The 18,536-nt window shown below is 42.5% G+C and overlaps 1 protein-coding gene across 1 annotated transcript in view; it reads left to right on the top strand.

The window, feature by feature from the left end:
* LOC138852735 (uncharacterized) overlaps window positions 1-18,536 on the top strand; it is a 200,116-nt gene that overhangs the window by 89,909 nt on the left and 91,671 nt on the right. The window lies entirely within an intron of this gene.

Here is an 18,536-nt window from a genome sequence, read left to right as displayed (position 1 = left end):
GAACAACGAGGTAAACATGTGCACACACACTCTGGGAATGGCAGCTCATATCACTTCAACGATTCCTTAACTTAGTGTTATTATCACTGATTACATTACAATTCACAAGACGATTTAATGTCTCATAATTATTATACACATTAGAGGTCACTCCATTAAGATCTGAGACCGATGAGTGAGGATTAACTAACGGGTAATTTCCCCTGGACACATTCCATGGCGGTGCACCCGTCACCCCCAGCCCTACTATTATCCACTCATTTTACCACTTTATTATGGTGGTCACGTAAATCACGTTCCCTCACTCTTCACCAGGAACAGTTACGACACTTCCTATTAGGAAGTGAGGCCTATATTAATCCTTAGGCCGCAGTGAACGCCAATTTCCTGATCCCATGTTTTCACAACCTCCTCACTACATTCAAAACACTGCCGCCAACCCCTGCCCTGAGTCGACCTGTCCCCCCCCCACACATCCGCGCAGGTGCAGGGTGAACCCGGTTGGTTCTATTCAAAATTCAAATACATTTTGACCCAAATCAACACATTAAACACTTATTAGGCACTATAGCTTCGGAAATTAAATAATTTCCACACTGCGGCCGGGCGGAAGTCGTTGTTAGACGACTTAAATTGCGTCTTCCTCCAGGAGACGAGTCCAGGCCTCTCTAGATTGCGCTGCTGTTTTCCTAGTGGGTCTTACTACAATTTCTTCTTGCATTACTCGGTCAGTGTCTTCAATATCACTCATGTCATTTTCCCTTAGATTTCCATCTGCACTGGATTGAACACCATTTAATTCTAAGGGAATTAATTTATTAATGGTATGCAAACTTTCCTGACCACGACACAACACTTTGACGTTTCTGACAACACCTTGTGCATCTGGGTATAATGTAACTACCTTGCCCAGAGGCCACAATGTTCGATATTGTTCAGTATCAATTAACACAATGTCACCTGGTTGAATGTTCTGTCGGTTTACTGCCTCTGGCGCACCATAAAAGTGTTCACGTAGTGTAAGAAGATATTCTTTACGCCATACATCGGACCAATGAGTAATTACCTTATTTAACATCTTGAACTTATCATTCAACACGGTCACGTTATTGTAATCCTCATCACTTCCCTCGGGATTATCTCTATAGATAGGGGCAGCTTCTAACCTTTGTCCACATATTAGGTGAGAGGGAGTCAGGATCTCCGCGTCAGGAGTGTCGCTCATGTATGACAGAGGGCGATTGTTTACCCGATTCTCTGCCTCCACCAATACTGCACGGAATTCCTCCAAATTAATTCTCTTCCTGTGTAGCACCTTACAAAGACATCTTTTCACTGTACCTATCATTCTTTCGTACAGTCCTCCCTGCCAAGGGGCTCTGGGAGTAATAAATTTCCAGACACACCCTCGCTGGGTCAACAAAGACTGTACATCATCACTCTTATTTAATTTCATCAAGTGTTGAGCACCCGCTACAAAATTGGTGGCATTATCTGAGATCATCAATCTTGGACAGGATCTCCTAGCTGCAAATTTCCGGAACAGCTGTATGAACTGTTCTGCAGACAAGTCCTGAGCCACTTCTAGATGAACAGCCCTAGTAGCTGTACAAGTAAATAGACATACATACACCTTCAAGGGAACACCATCTGAAGTACCTGTTAAAATGATTGGCCCACTATAGTCCACTCCGGTCACATCAAATGGTTTTACCAACTGCACGCGTTCCTTGGGCAATGGTGGAGGACCTGGGTACATGTAGGTTCTGGCATCCACCCGGCGACATATTACACACGACTTGATAACCCTTTTTACATTTTGCCGTCCTTGTGGAATCCAGAAGGTTTCTCGAATACAGTTTAAGGTATCCTGTAACCCACCATGCATCACGTTATTATGGGCATTAAAGACAATCAAGGTTGTCAGGTGATGAGTTTTGGGCAGCAAGATAGGGTGCTTAGCATATTCCCCCAATTCAGCATTTTGTAACCTGCCTCTGCACCTAATTACATCATCCTCTAAATACAGCCCCAGCTTTTCTGTTATTGAGCCTTTCACAATTTTTCCTTCCATCATTAATTTAATCTCATCCCTGTAGGTTTCTTCTTGTACCCTCTGTAGCCAGTATTTCAGGGGATGGGGAAAATTATATTAGATATTCATCTTACTTATAAATTTAAACACTAACCTTGTCACGCTAATCAGCTTGGGTAAGGAAGAATACCTATTCATGTCAATGGCTAAGGAGGGACTACTGACTGGAGCGGTGCTCACCGTAATTTCGGCAGGAGCAATATGTGCTTTTTGCACCGGCCAGTTAATTTTGTCCACCAGCCAACTTGGCCCTTTAAACCACGATAAAGCACTCACAAATTTTTCATAAGTCAAGCCTCGAGACAAGAAGTCAGCCGGATTCTCGTCACCAGGAATGTGATTAAAGGTTAACATATGCTGACCCAAACTGTTATATTTCTCCTGCATTTGATTGATTTCAGCGACTCTTTTTTGTACATACACAATCTTACTGTTACCATTACGAATCCATTGTAAGGATACTTCGTTATCAGACCAAATTACGGTGTCGCTGATATTTATCTCTCGCAATTTATTTCTTATATAATTGGCTAATTTGACACCTACATAAATGGCCGTTAATTCCAACTGAGGTAAGGTACGTGATTTGATTGGAGCCACCTTAGCCTTAGACATAACAAGAGAAATGGCACTGTTACATTGAAGGTAAGCGACTGCTCCATATGCTAATTTCGAAGCATCGCAAAAAATGTGGAGTACATTTTCTCCATCTTGACTGGCCACATTACGTGGGAACTCCAACATTGGTAATTTTACATATTCACCTATTAGTTCTTCCCACCTTTCAACAAATTCCTCAGGTAGGGTTTCATCCCAAGCACATTTAAGCTTCCATGCTTCTTGTATCAACAATTTTCCTCTTATGGTAAGTGGGGACACTAAGCCTAGTGGATCGAAGCATTTTTAAACTTCTGCATGTAAGACTCTCTTGGTTAATTTATTGGGCATGCTGTAGTTATTAGACTTTAACGATAACAAGTCTCTCTCTGTGTCCCAAGTCAGTCCCAGCACATTACTATATTTAGACCAACTCCAGGGTTGTCTTTATTTATTTGAGCCCTTAAACTGGACGAATTACTGTTCCATTCCCTCAGGGCCATATTTGCACCTTTCATTATTTCATTAGCCCCTTCATATATGCTCATTAGTTCCTCTTCAGTAGACGTCACCCCCAGGAAATTGTCCACATAAAATTGTTTTCCCATTACTCCACTCAGTGGACCACCCGTACGCTTAAGGTGTGCATTTATCGTTGCCTGGAGTAGGAACGGACTGGAGGTAGCACCAAACAATACACTCCTGAAGCGAAAAGTCTTCAGGGGACTAAGTGGGTCACTAGGATTCTCGGGCCATAAGAACCTTGTGCAATCCCGGTCAGCCTCCTGCAGACCCACTCTCAGGAAAGCTTTACTTATGTCCGCCGTAAAGGCATAATTCTTAACCCTGAAGTTTAATAATATGTCTCCCAGTTTTTCCGTCAACGACGGACCTGTCATCAAACAGTCATTCAAACTAGGTACATTTTTGTTACTCCTGGCACTGCAATTAAATACAATCCTCACAGGAGTGGTCTTAGAATCCTTCTTCACTCTGTGATGTGGCAAATAGTGACCATAAATCTGGGCTTGCTCGGGAGGTACCTCCTCTATGAATTTATTATTTAGCTGCTCATTAATTATATCATCGTAAGCAGTCAACAGTTCTGGTGTCTTGCTCAGTTCGTGGAGCTGAGCCTTTAATTGTCCATACGCCATCCGGTAATTAGTTGGTAGGTCTGGATGGTTCAGCTTCCACGGAAGTCTCACCCAGTATTGTCCAGATTCAAATTTAACATCCTTCTGGTATTGTTCTTGAGTAAAGGAATCATCTGGACTTTCTTCATTTACATTGATCCCTATGCTGTCCAATTCCCATAATTTATACACAGGTTCAACTTCATCCTCTATTGAAGTATATTTATACTGGGGTGATACTTCATGAGTAAGACACACTGTAACTGTATTTATGGCTTCCTCCAGTCATTCATTATCAGTACGAGGAAGCCTGCCATACATCACGTGACCTCCTGCGGTCCTTAGAAGGGTGATTCCGCATTTCTTTGTCATACCCTTTAAAAAGGTGGTATAATGGTCACTACCTATCAAAATATCTATTGACCCCACAGAATCATTATTTACACCAGAAGGTGCCAAATTTACTTTACCTGAAAGCCTTTCAGTAGCGTTACCAAGCCCTATTGTAGATATTTTCTCTGGGAGCCTATCCACAATTACGGCATTAATACGTTTTCTCTCATTGCCCAGCCTGACAGTTACATAAACAGTGTCGTATGACTGGGCCTTCTTATTCGAGAGAAAGCCAGATAACTTGAGTATAGCAGGATCTCCCATTTGTACCTTCATCCCATTAAGGCAATTACATTTTATGAAGGTACGTTGTTTACCTGGAGTTTACCTGGAGAGAGTTCCGGGGGTCAACGCCCCCGCGGCCCGGTCTGAGACCAGGCCTCCTGGTGGATCAGAGCCTGATCAGCCAGGCTGTTGCTGCTGGCTGCACGCAAACCAACATACGAGCCACAGCCCGGCTGATCCGGAACTGACTTTAGGTGCTTGTCCAGTGCCAGCTTGAAGACTGCCAGGGGTCTGTTGGTAATCCCCCTTATGTGTGCTGGGAGGCAGTTGAACAGTCTCGGGCCCCTGACACTTATTGTATGGTCTCTTAACGTGCTAGTGACACCCCTGCTTTTCATTGGGGGGATGGTGCATCGTCTGCCAAGTCTTTTGCTTTCGTAGTGGGTGATTTTCGTGTGCAAGTTCGGTACTAGTCCCTCTAGGATTTTCCAGGTGTATATAATCATGTATCTCTCCCTTCTGCGTTCCAGGGAATACAGGTTTAGGAACCTCAAGCGCTCCCAATAATTGAGGTGTTTTATCTCCGTTATGCGCGCCGTGAAAGTTCTCTGTACATTTTCTAGGTCGGCAATTTCACCTGCCTTGAAAGGTGCTGTTAGTGTGCAGCAATATTCCAGCCTAGATAGAACAAGTGACCTGAAGAGTGTCATCATGGGCTTGGCCTCCCTAGTTTTGAAGGTTCTCATTATCCATCCTGTCATTTTTCTAGCAGATGCGATTGATACAGTGTTATGGTCCTTGAAGGTGAGATCCTCCGACATGATCACTCCCAGGTCTTTGACGTTGGTGTTTCGCTCTATTTTGTGGCCAGAATTTGTTTTGTACTCTGATGAAGATTTAATTTCCTCATGTTTACCATATCTGAGTAATTGAAATTTCTCATCGTTGAACTTCATATTGTTTTCTGCAGCCCACTGAAAGATTTGGTTGATGTCTGCCTGGAGCTTTGCAGTGTCTGCAATGGAAGACACTGTCATGCAGATTCGGGTGTCATCTGCAAAGGAAGACACGGTGCTGTGGCTGACATCCTTGTCTATGTCGGATATAAGGATGAGGAACAAGATGGGAGCGAGTACTGTGCCTTGTGGAACAGAGCTTTTCACCGTAGCTGCCTCGGACTTTACTCTGTTGACGACTACTCTCTGTGTTCTGTTAGTGAGGAAATTATAGATCCATCGACCGACTTTTCCTGTTATTCCTTTAGCACGCATTTTGTGCGCTATTACGCCATGGTCACACTTGTCGAAGGCTTTTGCAAAGTCTGTATATATTACATCTGCATTCTTTTTGTCTTCTAGTGCATTTAGGACCTTGTCGTAGTGGTCCAATAGTTGAGACAGACAGGAGCGACCTGTTCTAAACCCATGTTGCCCTGGGTTGTGTAACTGATGGGTTTCTAGATGCGTGGTGATCTTGCTTCTTAGGACCCTTTCAAAGATTTTTATGATATGGGATGTTAGTGCTATTGGTCTGTAGTTCTTTGCTGTTGCTTTACTGCCCCCTTTGTGGAGTGGGGCTATGTCTGTTGTTTTTAGTAACTGTGGGACGACCCCCGTGTCCATGCTCCCTCTCCATAGGATGGAAAAGGCTCGTGATAGGGGCTTCTTGCAGTTCTTGATGAACACAGAGTTCCATGAGTCTGGCCCTGGGGCAGAGTGCATGGGCATGTCATTTATCGCCTGTTCGAAGTCATTTGGCGTCAGGATAACATCGGATAGGCTTGTGTTAATCAAATTTTGTGGCTCTCTCATAAAAAATTCATTTTGATCTTCGACTCTCAGTCTGGTTAGCGGCTTGCTAAAAACTGAGTCATATTGGGACTTGAGTAGCTCACTCATTTCCTTGTTGTCATCTGTGTAGGACCCATCTTGTTTAAGTAGGGGCCCAATACTGGACGTTGTTCTCGATTTTGATTTGGCATAGGAGAAGAAATACTTTGGGTTTCTTTCGATTTCATTTATGGCTTTTAGTTCTTCCCGCGATTCCTGACTCCTAAAGGATTCTTTTAGCTTAAGTTCGATGCTTGCTATTTCTCTGACCAGTGTCTCCCTACGCATTTCAGATATATTGACCTCTTTTAGCCGCTCTGTTATTCTTTTCCGTCGCCTGTAAAGGGAGCGCCTGTCTCTTTCTGTTTTACATCTACTCCTCCTTTTTCTTAGAGGAATAAGCCTTGTGCATACATCGAGTGCTACCGAGTTAATCTGTTCTAGGCATAAGTTGGGGTCTGTGTTGCTTAGTATATCTTCCCAGCTTATATCGGTTAGGACTTGGTTTACTTGGTCCCACTTTATGTTTTTGTTATTGAAGTTGAATTTGGTGAATGCTCCCTCGTGACTAATCTCATTATGTCGGTCTGGGGCTCCGCGCATACATGACTGAACCTCAATTATGTTGTGATCTGAGTATATTGTTTTTGATATGGTGATATTTCTTATCAGATCATCATTGTTAGTGAAGATGAGGTCTAGTGTATTCTCCAGTCTAGTAGGCTCTATTATTTGCTGGTTTAAATTGAATTTTGTGCAGAGATTTAAAAGCTCGCGTGAGTGTGAGTTTTCATCAGAGCTGCCTCCTGGTGTTATTACTGCAACAATATTATTTGCTATATTCCTCCATTTTAGGTGCCTTAAGTTGAAATCCCCCAGGAGCAAGATGTTGGGTGCAGGAGCTGGAAGGTTTTCCAGACAGTGGTCAATTTTTAACAGCTGTTCCTGGAATTGCTGGGATGTTGCATCCGGAGGCTTGTAGACTATCACAATGACTAGGTTTTGGTTCTCGACCTTTACTGCTAAAACTTCCACTACATCATTTGAGGCATTTAGCAGTTCTGTGCAAACAAGTGACTCTGCAATGTACAGGCCAACCCCCCCCTTTTGCCTGTTCACTCTGTCACATCTGTATAGGTTGTAACCTGGGATCCATATTTCGTTGTCCAAGTGATCCTTTATGTGGGTCTCAGTGAAAGCCGCGAACATTGCCTTTGCCTCTGCAAGCAGTCCACGGATGAAAGGTATTTTGTTGTTTGTTGCTGGCTTTAGACCCTGTATATTTGCAAAGAAGAATGTTATCGGACTGGTGGTATTGTTGGTACTGGGGGGGGATTTTTTTTCCGGCATTAGTATCTGTATCTGTTGGTTTGGAGTGGAGGCCATCGACTGTGGTTCCACTCCAGGAATGACTGGATTTGGTGTACGATTTCTGCCATTTCCTGCCAGTTTTTTTTCCTTCCTGGCACTAAAAAACCTCTCCCTCTTGAGTGGCTGTGGCTACCCAGGTTTTCCCATGGCCTGGATGTTTTGTATCTTTTTGTCCCCTTTAGATGGTATGCCTGGCAATTTAAGTTATAGCACAGTCTTTCCTGTACTGAAGAGGTACACAGTTCAGGGTGAAAAAGCTTACAGGAAGGGAGTTTGCATTTTCCTGTTGTCATATGGGCATGGCATTTCCTAGGGTGGTCATAGTTGCACGTCCCATCTGTTTTTCCAGATTTCCCATGCCAGCAGATACCGAGTGCATAGTATGTGCACAGGCTTGGTTTCCGTTTGCCTTGGGTTTCTGTGACTGTATTCCCTGTTGGTGCATGTTTCCCTGTCTTACTTCTATCCTCCCTAGCACCAACAATGGAGCTCCCACCATTTGTTTTTGGTAATATATCCTCACTATTGCTAGTGGAGTCCTCTTGTTTGCTATTTCCTGCGGTATTTCTAGTTTGCAATATTGGTTTTATTTTATCTTTGACTACACTTGTTTCCCTACTATGGCTCCTGTCCCCTATGCGGTCATTCATATGTATTCCTTCCTGCGTATAATTCCCGACTACCTGGACAAAATCTCCAGCTTCACCATTACTGTCTCCCAGGACAGCATCTCCAGCTTCCCCATTACTGTCTCCCAGGACAGCATCTCCAGCTTCACCATTACTGTCTCCCAGGACAGCACCTCCAGCTTCACCATTACTGTCTCCCAGGACAGCACCTCCAGCTTCCCCATTACTGTCTCCCAGGACAGCACTATCAGCCCCCCATTTACTGACTACCAGGACATCATCTCCAGCCTTACAGTTTCTGACTACATGGCCAGTATCAAGGGCAGTACCATTCAGCCCGGACTTTTTATGTTCCCATCTGTTGTAGAAAGCTTCCAGGTTTTCTATGAAAGCAGCTTTGATGTTGACCTCTTTTAATACCCTTGTGATTTTAGTCCACAGATTTATCTCATTTGGGCATACCCAAAAACACTTCCCTGTTTTAATACTGCTTGTAGCTAGTTCTTGGATATCTGCACAAGGGGCGTGACACCAATTTCCACAGAAATGACAATTTATGCATGTGGAAGCCCGTTTGTTTGACTGACCACAGACTACACACAGCTTCATAATGATTTGAATGGTTGATTTACTGCAATTCTACTAGCAACCTCTTGAATATTCTATTAATAACCTGCTAGGTGGTGCACAACGAAACCGTTTGAAACCAGTCCAGGGTTCGGACCAGTCAAGGGTTCGGACCAGTCAAGGGTTCGGACCAGTCTATCTGATCTGATCAGTGGGTCACTTATTTAAACCATACTGGTCGGTGATTTGAGCTAACACATGAAGGATCTACTGGAAATTATCTACCCGAGTAATATGTGATTTGATTGATACAAAAGTATAACTTGCGTGTTGAAGAGCCGGTGACTGCTGGCACTCCTACAATGACGAACGGTCGAGCCTCCACCTTTGTTTATCAATCGCTGTATCTAGCTTCTCTATTTTTTTTTCCGTCTCCACCACAATAAATGCTATATTATCACTATAGTTGACTGGTGCAAATTTTGGAGGAAGGGCGCTTTTTCTGTAGTAATAATTGCTTCTCGTTGTGTATATTGCGACCGCTGGTAACTACAGGTTATATGAAATTCACAGTAACGTCTGGTATTTCAAGAAAAAGAAACTAATGAAAGTCACTCCACTTCACTAAGTACCATTATAATACTGGTTAGTTGCTACTACAACACTGTATTCTGCTATTCACTGGTATCACTAGATTATATGCGAGTACACTAGCAGGCCAGGAAGATTATTAAAAAACAGCTGACCTGTGGTAAGTTTCTGGCGACTTCTGGCACCTGCCTCTATAGGCTTATCACTTCATTTACAAATTCACCTGTTTTCAAATGACACTTTAGCCTTTATCATCAATATACTAGGGAGCCACTGTAGTATACACTATACACTATGTATACTCAATGCTTTCAGGGAGACTTTCTTTCCTCTGACACAAAGTTCAATATTATTATTTTCCACACGGGACAGGCCTATGATTCCCCTCTGGCAGTAAACTCTGCTAGGAAGTGCACACTAATTCTCCTTTTTTTACTCAGTATATAATGTTTTCCGCCCAAGATTGGTTCCAGGCGCTAGAGGGATCCCTGATCCCTGATCCAGTAATGCTGTTACAGTTTTGGATTTACGCCGTTTATCATTAATCACCACATCCAACACAGGTAAAGCTACCTCAGCTAGGCCATCATTACCGACATTAGCTGCAATCTTTACGTTGGCTAATGTTGTGTCCGGGTTATCATCACTATCAGTACTATTGTTACCATCATTACGATTAGATCCCCCCCTTACACATAGCTATGTGGTGTCTTCCCTTGTTACACTGATAACAAAGGTGCAAGTTAGCACGGAAATCCCTTACATTATGATTTCCTAGACACCTGATACATCTAGCAAGCTCTTCCAATCTTTCCACTTTAACATCCCATGAATTATAGGCATTACAGTTCTTAGAGAAATGAGTACCGTTGCAGAAGATACAATCTCTCCTTTCTTTGCCTGACCTCTTATCAACTGGGCTACCTTTATTGTGGTACTTCCTCCTCTTGCTTTGATGTGGAAAACCACTATTACTGGCCCCTGTCACTTGATATGTGCCTATGTAACCCCGTTTAGTAGGTGACTTATGATTATTGATATTGGGATAAAGTTTCCTTTTGTGGAACTTGACAGGTGCACTAGCGTCTGTAGACGTGGTATTCCTAGAGGTAATGGGTTGGCTGGTCTGCAGTTGGACAATTAGCTCCTGCAGGCCCACTCTTATTTCTTCCAACCCGAAGTAACCCTTGTGATATCTGTTAGATAGCCACTCTACTGTCTTGTGGTTCAATTTATTCTGAATCAAGGCACTCAACAACCAGATCATATTTATTACTCAAGGTTTTAAGAGTGCTTTCTAGTTTGATCCTAAATTGCTGTAAGCCATTGCGGTTGTGATCTGGAGTCTTCAAACTAGCCAAATTAGCTACTAGATCCAGCCTAATTTGCTCCAAGTTACCGTAAGTGACCTCCAACAAGCCAACTGCCTCACTATAGGAGTCATCTGCATTTGGGAATGCTTGTATGAGAACATAACGCATCTCCCCTTACTTGTCCCTTTAAATAGCATAATTTGGTAACACTTGCAAGATCACTCCTATCATGTACGACTGCTTTAAAGATAGACCAAAACTTCTCCCAGTTTTCTCCCGGATTAAACACAGGCATGCATAATTCTGGGAGTTTTGGTAGACACCTCTGATTTTCCTTACTAGGTTGACCAACAACATTGTTTACACCCTTTACCTTCTCCAAAGCCTTAGTTTTGCAGGACACGATGTTGTCCTCCACTTCATAATATTGATCCAGCAGCCGCTCCCTTTCAGCATCATCTGCACAATTCACCAGAAGATAACTCTCACAGTCCTTATACCACAATTTATATGACTCATCTATTTTCTAAGGCATCTAGGTGTAACTTTAATTCATCAGGGTTTACCGTTTCTTGTCTCATTAACTCCATACACTTGTTGTATGATTTAGTAACATGACCCTTCCGAGCTTGTAGTGACGCTTTCTTTGCTTTGGCATCCATGGACTTGCCAGCCACACTAACTTCTTCAGACCCAGCCATGGTTAGGGAATTAATAATCACCAATTATACAACTTAAGTAGACACCTTATGAAAGTAATTCTTGCACTTTACTCTTGTATAAATCCTAGCCACCCATGCGCTAGTAATTAATTGAGCTAATTATCATCCACCACACGACCGATTAAATTTGTGTACCCTATACCAACTTTCTTCAATCAGTCACTTAATTATTATGTAATTAATTCAGTTAATTTTTCACTGATTGCATCCGGTTCAGGAAGGACCAGCGGGCAGATATGGAAAATTTTATAGGGGTGATTACCTGTACGTACCTCAACATTACATACATACGAGTAATCTCATTGGGAGACAACAACTATATTGTTTACTGCAGTCACCCCGTGTAGACATGTGAGAAAACTTAACCACCTCTGGTCACTGCAGGTGGCCCCCTCGACCCTCACAATCTTATCCATATCTATCCGAGACCAGTATAAATTGGATAGCACCCTCAAGTACGGTGCTACTAATTAATTGTGGACTGTATAGATTATATTAGTGTAACTGAATGAAGGGGGGGGGTAGGTTACACATGGATATATCCATCAAGGAAAAATACTTGTACATAATCCCACCACTTACCAGATATTCTCTGGTGGTCACTTGATGTAGCTGGATCACCCATAACCCATCCAATTACAACATACCTAACTGGCCAGTATCAGTCTGCTATAACTAGAAAGGTTACTTAACTGTGGGTGATTGATGCTCCTTATTTCCTCCATTCACCATCTCATTTCGATGTCCTGTTACACCGACACAGTTCTTATTCCAGCAGGATGAGGTATCCGTTGGTTTGTCCCGGTTTAGAAGTCGTGACTCCATAAAAACTTCAGTATCCTCGAGACAGGAACAACGAGGTAAACATGTGCACACACACTCTGGGAATGGCAGCTCATATCGCTTCAACGATTCCTTAACTTAGTGTTATTATCACTGATTACATTACAATTCACAAGACGATTTAATGTCTCATAATTATTATACACATTAGAGGTCACTCCATTAAGATCTGAGACCGATGAGTGAGGATTAACTCACGGGTAATTTCCCCTGGACACATTCCATAGCGGCGCACCGTCACCCCCAGCCCTACTATTATCCACTCATTTTACCACTTTATTATGGTGGTCACGTAAATCACGTTCCCTCACTCTTCACCAGGAACTGTTACGACACTTCCTATTAGGAAGTGAGGCCTATATTAATCCTTAGGCCGCAGTGAACGCCAATTTCCTGATCCCATGTTTTCACAACCTCCTCACTACATTCAAAACACTGCCGCCAACCCCTGCCCTGAGTCGACCTGTTCCCCCCGCACATCCGCGCAGGCGCAGGGTGAACCCGGTTGGTTCTATTCGAAATACAAATACATTTTGACCCAAATCAACACATTAAACACTTATTAGGCACTATAGCTTCGGAAATTAAATAATTTCCACAGAATACTAATGTCAGAGATTCTCACTTTCAAAGATCACAACAATGTATCTGCCACATCTGATAGGAAGATGATAGGATGGATAATGAGAAACTTCAAAACTAGGGAGGCCAAGCCAATGATGATTCTCTTCAAATCATTTGTTCTCTCTGGGCTGGAATACTGCAGTACACTAACAGCCCCTTTCAAGGCAGGCGAAATCGCAGACCTGGAGAATGTACAGAGAACTTTCATTACACGTATAAGTACAATAAAACACCTAAATTATTGGGAATGGTTGGAGTTCCTAGACCTGTACTTTTTGGAATGCAGGCGAGATACATGATAATATACACTAGGAAAATCCGAGAGGGATTAGTCCCGAATCTGCACATGGAAATCACTCCCTATGAAATCAAAAGCCTCGGCAGGAGATGCAACATCCTCCCAAGTGACAAGAAGGGGAGCCATGAGTACACTAAAAGACAATACATTAAGTGTCAGGGGCCCAAGACTGTTCAGCTGCCTCCCAGCATACATAAGGGGGATTACCAGTAGACCCCTGGCTGTCTCATTACCTTTGTACCTAGTTCAGCTATCAAAACTTTGGGGGCCCAGTCCCTGGACCCATTACGTACCTCTGTAATCTGTAAATACCTTTGTAACTTGTCATGATTGTGACCAGACCTACCTGGAGTTCATTACCTTTGTAAATTGTGAGTTCATTACCTCTGTAACTTGCTCAGCTATCAAAACTTTGGAGTCCAGTCCCTGGACCAATTATGTACCTCTGTAATCTTTTGACTACCGCCCACAGGATGGATATGGGGTGCATAATAAACATATTAAACTAACTGTCTTCATGAGGAAGGTGGACTGGCATCTAAAGTTAGTACCTGACCAACCGGGGTGTGGTTCGTACATTGATTTGCGTGCGGCCAGCAGTAATAGCCTGGTTGATCGGGTCCTGATTCACCGTGAGGCCTGGTCATAGACCAGGCCACGGGGTCGTTGACCCTCGGAATACCCTCCTGATATAATCCAAGTAAGCTATGGGGGATTAAAACCTTCAGCTCAAGTCTCTGCATCATCAGGAGCTATGCAATGTTACAAGAGTAACAGGAGGAATGAGGGGAAGTTTTCCTCAGAGTATGGTAGTGTGATGACACCAGCCACTACCTCTCAGACATGTCAGGAATGGCACCGTTCCTCACCAAGGCATCCCGTCCCCTCACTATCCTACCACATATTGGGAAGGTAGAGAGAACCTTCCAGGTTTACAGAAAGCAGAAACAGAATATTAGGAAATTTAATAGCCAGCACTAAACTACATCTAATCGCCGTCAACAAGTCATGTGACATAAAAGAATAAGTTGTGCTAATACATAATACACGTTGTGCTAATACATAATACACATACAACACAATGATATTATATGTAAATAATAATAATAATAATAATCTTTATTTCCACAAGTATATGTACAAGGTAAACAGTCCTAGCTGACATCAGTGACATACTACTATATAAAAAGCCCCTTGTTATGCAGACTATTTCAGGCAAATTAGGTTTTGTCCTCAGGATGCGGCCCACACCTGTCGACTAACTCCCAGGTACCCATTTTACTGATGGGTGAACATTGGACAAAAAGGTATCTTAAGGAAACATGTACTAATATTTCCAGCCCTACCGGGTGTCGACCCCCGGACCACAGTGTGTGAGCTGAGTACGCTAGCGATCGAGCTACGGGAGTCGAATTCGCTCATTTGTCAACTTTAAGCTACCGTACATCCAGGGAGGTTCTGGAATGTTCTTGGTAGTACTCAGAAGACTCTCATTATACCTTCTTAAATACTGCCTTCCAGTATCCTCAGCATCATACCTTCTTAGATACTGCCTTCCAGTATCCTCAGCATCATACCTTCTTAGATACTGCCTTCCAGTATCCTCAGCATCATACCTTCTTAGATACTGCCTTCCAGTATCCTCAGCATCAGTTATTATGACTGTACCTTGGTTATTCTTGAATCTTCCTTAGTATTCTGAATATTCTTTATGACCTAATACCCAGACTCGTCATAAATTTTCAGATTATTCTTTATCACCCCTAACAGCCTAATCCTGTTGGGTTGTAATCCCCTAAGCTAGTTGCAATCACCATGTTGCAATGATTGCAGTCTCTTAATCTTGTGTAACTGTAATTCTACTGTGCCTTTGTGTAGCTGTACCTAAATGGGCTTACTACTTTTGGTTATATATTATACTGACGAGCAGGACATGTTCCATGGTGGGTGAAACGTGCATGAAGGGTGCGGAGAACACTGGTCAATCCTCACGAGGCCCCTTTGCATAATGGCATTCCTGCGATTTTGTATGGCACTGTTGCTTACGGTTGTGCACAACACACTTCGCTAAATAACTATGAAAATTTGTACAAACCGTAACTTGAATTATATAAGGTATTCTTATCATATATCAGGATTCATGTTTCATGATTCTTCATGTTTCATGATTCTTTCCATGACGGAATTCTTGGGTACAATGATTTGGGCAGCTGCCTACACCCCGGTGGGGTGATTACAAGAAGTAACATGGTTAAAAATAGCATTCGGCTCCTGGCCCGTCCTGATTGAGTACTGGTGTTGGGCTAATCTGGTTTCCAGTAGTTTATCAATTTGTCCAATATATGAAAGAGGGTAAAGAGTGCATGGGATCTTGTAAACACCACCACTATTAGACAGTGTGTTCTTGATCAACCTATGTTTCACTCTTCCATTGTTTTAGAAGGCAATGTTTTTACTGAACTTTTTTAGTGCCTCGTGCAGGCTCATCATATTCTCATTGTAGGATAAAACAAGCGTAGTTTTCTTAGAAAATCTTCCTAGCTGACAACAAAGCCTTCTCAACAAAATCCCTGGTATATCTCAGTTTTGCGGCTTTATAACATATTTTATTGATTTCATCTTCTAAATACTCATGGCTACAGATATACGAGGCTCTCAAGAGCACTGTAAGGAAAACATTCATTTTAACCCTAGACTCATGACAGGAATAATAGTGAATATATGATAACACATTGGTTGACTTCATGTAAACTGTAAGTTTAAATCTCTTGTCATCAATATGGATTAAAACATCTAGGAAAGGTAGATTGTTGTCTATTTCATGCTGTTGTGAATTTAACAGAAGATACTGAGTATAGGCAGGAACTCATCAGTATTGTGATATTTAAGCCAAAAACAAACAAAAAATCGTCTGCTTATCTGAACCACCTAGCTTTATTTGGAAGAATATATTTAACGAGTCTAGTCCTATAGAATTCCGAATACATACTGCTGAGTAAGAGACTGAGGGGATTTCCCATGGCCATGCCTTGGTTTTGAGCATAATAATTAATATCAAACACAAACCTGAAGTCTGCAACACAAAGTTTAATCAGTTCAATAATTATATTCTTGAGGTAGGGGAAGGAGAAGTTTTCTAGTTCCTCTTCAAGGAACGTAAGCAAATCAGGAACAGGGACTCTGGTAAACAGGGCCGTGACATCAAAACTCACAAGAGTATAGTTATGTGAAACATTTAACTTCTGAAACCTATCTGTTAGATCAACATTATTTTCAATTTAAGCATCTGGAATCCCCCTGACCATGGGAATTAGAAGTCTAACTAGCTATTCAGACAGGTTATATACTGCAGAGCCTACTGAATAGGACGAACTGGGTTCCCTGGTTTATGAGTCTTAATTAACCCACAAAGATATGGCAGAGTTGCCGACATGGCTGACAGATGTTGAATTAATTCATCATTCCCCTTCAATAACGTTTTAAAACGTTTATTGAAATGGCTGTTGATCTGGTCAAGGGTAGTCCTAATGAGCGGTTCATACGTTTAATTATCACTCGGTAGATTATTTCTTTTACCTGAATACTCAGTCTTATCCAAAATGACAAATATATTAGATTTATCACCCCTTGAGAGATGCAATGTCTTATCATTACTGAGCTCTTTGTGTACTGCTCATGTAGACTGGTGTTCCAGACAGGAGTATAATGAAATTATTTCTGAGTTTACACAGCCACGTATGTGCTGGCATCAAGGGCTATGCATAGTGTTACTGGGTACCTGATGTTTGTAGAATTGATGGCTCAGTGGTTAGAGCGTCATGGATTTTAACTGGTTTCCCACGAATCGGGTTAAAATAACACGGGCTCGAACCCCAGCTAGTCCCATATTTATTTTTTTTTATTATCACACTGGCCGATTCCCATCAAGGCAGGGTGGCCCGAAAAAGAAAAACTTTCACCATCATTCACTCCATCACTGTCTTGCCAGAAGGGTGCTTTACACTACAGCTTTTAAACTGCAACATTAACACCCCTCCTTCAGAGTGCAGGCACTGTACTTCCCATCTCCAGGACTCAAGTCCGGCCTGCAGGTTTCCCTGAACCCCTTCATAAATGTTACTTTGCTCACACTCCAACAGCACGTCAAATATTAAAAACCATTTGTCTCCATTCACTCCTATCAAATACGCTCACGCATGCCTGCTGGAAGTCCAAGCCCCTCGCACACAAAACCTCCTTTACCCCCTCCCTCCAACCTTTCCTAGGCCGACCCCTACCCCGCCTTCCTTCCACTACAGACTGATACACTCTTGAAGTTATTCTGTTTCGCTCCATTCTCTCCACATGTCCGAACCACCTCAACAACCCTTCCTCAGCCCTCTGGACAACAGTTTTGGTAATCCCGCACCTCCTCCTAACTTCCAAACTACGAATTCTCTGCATTATATTCACACCACACATTGCTCTCAGACATGACATCTCCACTGCCTCCAGCCTTCTCCTCACTGCAACATTCATCACCCATGCTTCACACCCATATAAGAGCGTTGGTAAAACTATACTCTCATACATCCCCCTCTTTGCCTCCAAGGACAAAGTTCTTTGTCTCCACAGACTCCTAAGTGCACCACTCACCCTTTTCCCCTCATCAATTCTATGATTCACCTCATCTTTCATAGACCCATCCGCTGACACGTCCACTCCCAAATATCTGAATACATTCACCTCCTCCATACTCTCTCCCTCCCATCTGATATCCAATCTTTCATCACCTAATCTTCTTGTTATCCTCATAACCTTACTCTTTCCTGTATTCACTTTCAATTTTCTTCTTTTGCACACCCTACCAAATTCATCCACCAATCTCTGCAACTTCTCTTCAGAATCTCCCAAGAGCACAGTGTCATCAGCAAAGAGCAACTGTGACAACTCCCACTTTATGTGTGATTCTTTATCTTATAACTCCACGCCTCTTGCCAAGACCCTCGCATTTACTTCTCTTACAACCCCATCTATAAATATATTAAACAACCACGGTGACATCACACATCCTTGTCTAAGGCCTACTTTTACTGGGAAATAATTTCCCTCTTTCCTACATACTCTAACTTGAGCCTCACTATCCTCGTAAAAACTCTTCACTGCTTTCAGTAACCTACCTCCTACACCATACACCTGCAACATCTGCCACATTGCCCCCCTATCCACCCTGTCATACGCCTTTTCCAAATCCATAAATGCCACAAAGACCTCTTTAGCCTTATCTAAATACTGTACACTTATATGTTTCACTGTAAACACCT

The sequence above is a fragment of the Cherax quadricarinatus genome, chromosome 15 (assembly GCF_038502225.1).
Source record: "Cherax quadricarinatus isolate ZL_2023a chromosome 15, ASM3850222v1, whole genome shotgun sequence".
Classification (NCBI taxonomy): Eukaryota; Metazoa; Arthropoda; class Malacostraca; order Decapoda; family Parastacidae; genus Cherax; species Cherax quadricarinatus.
This window is presented reverse-complemented; position numbering and strand designations above follow the sequence as displayed.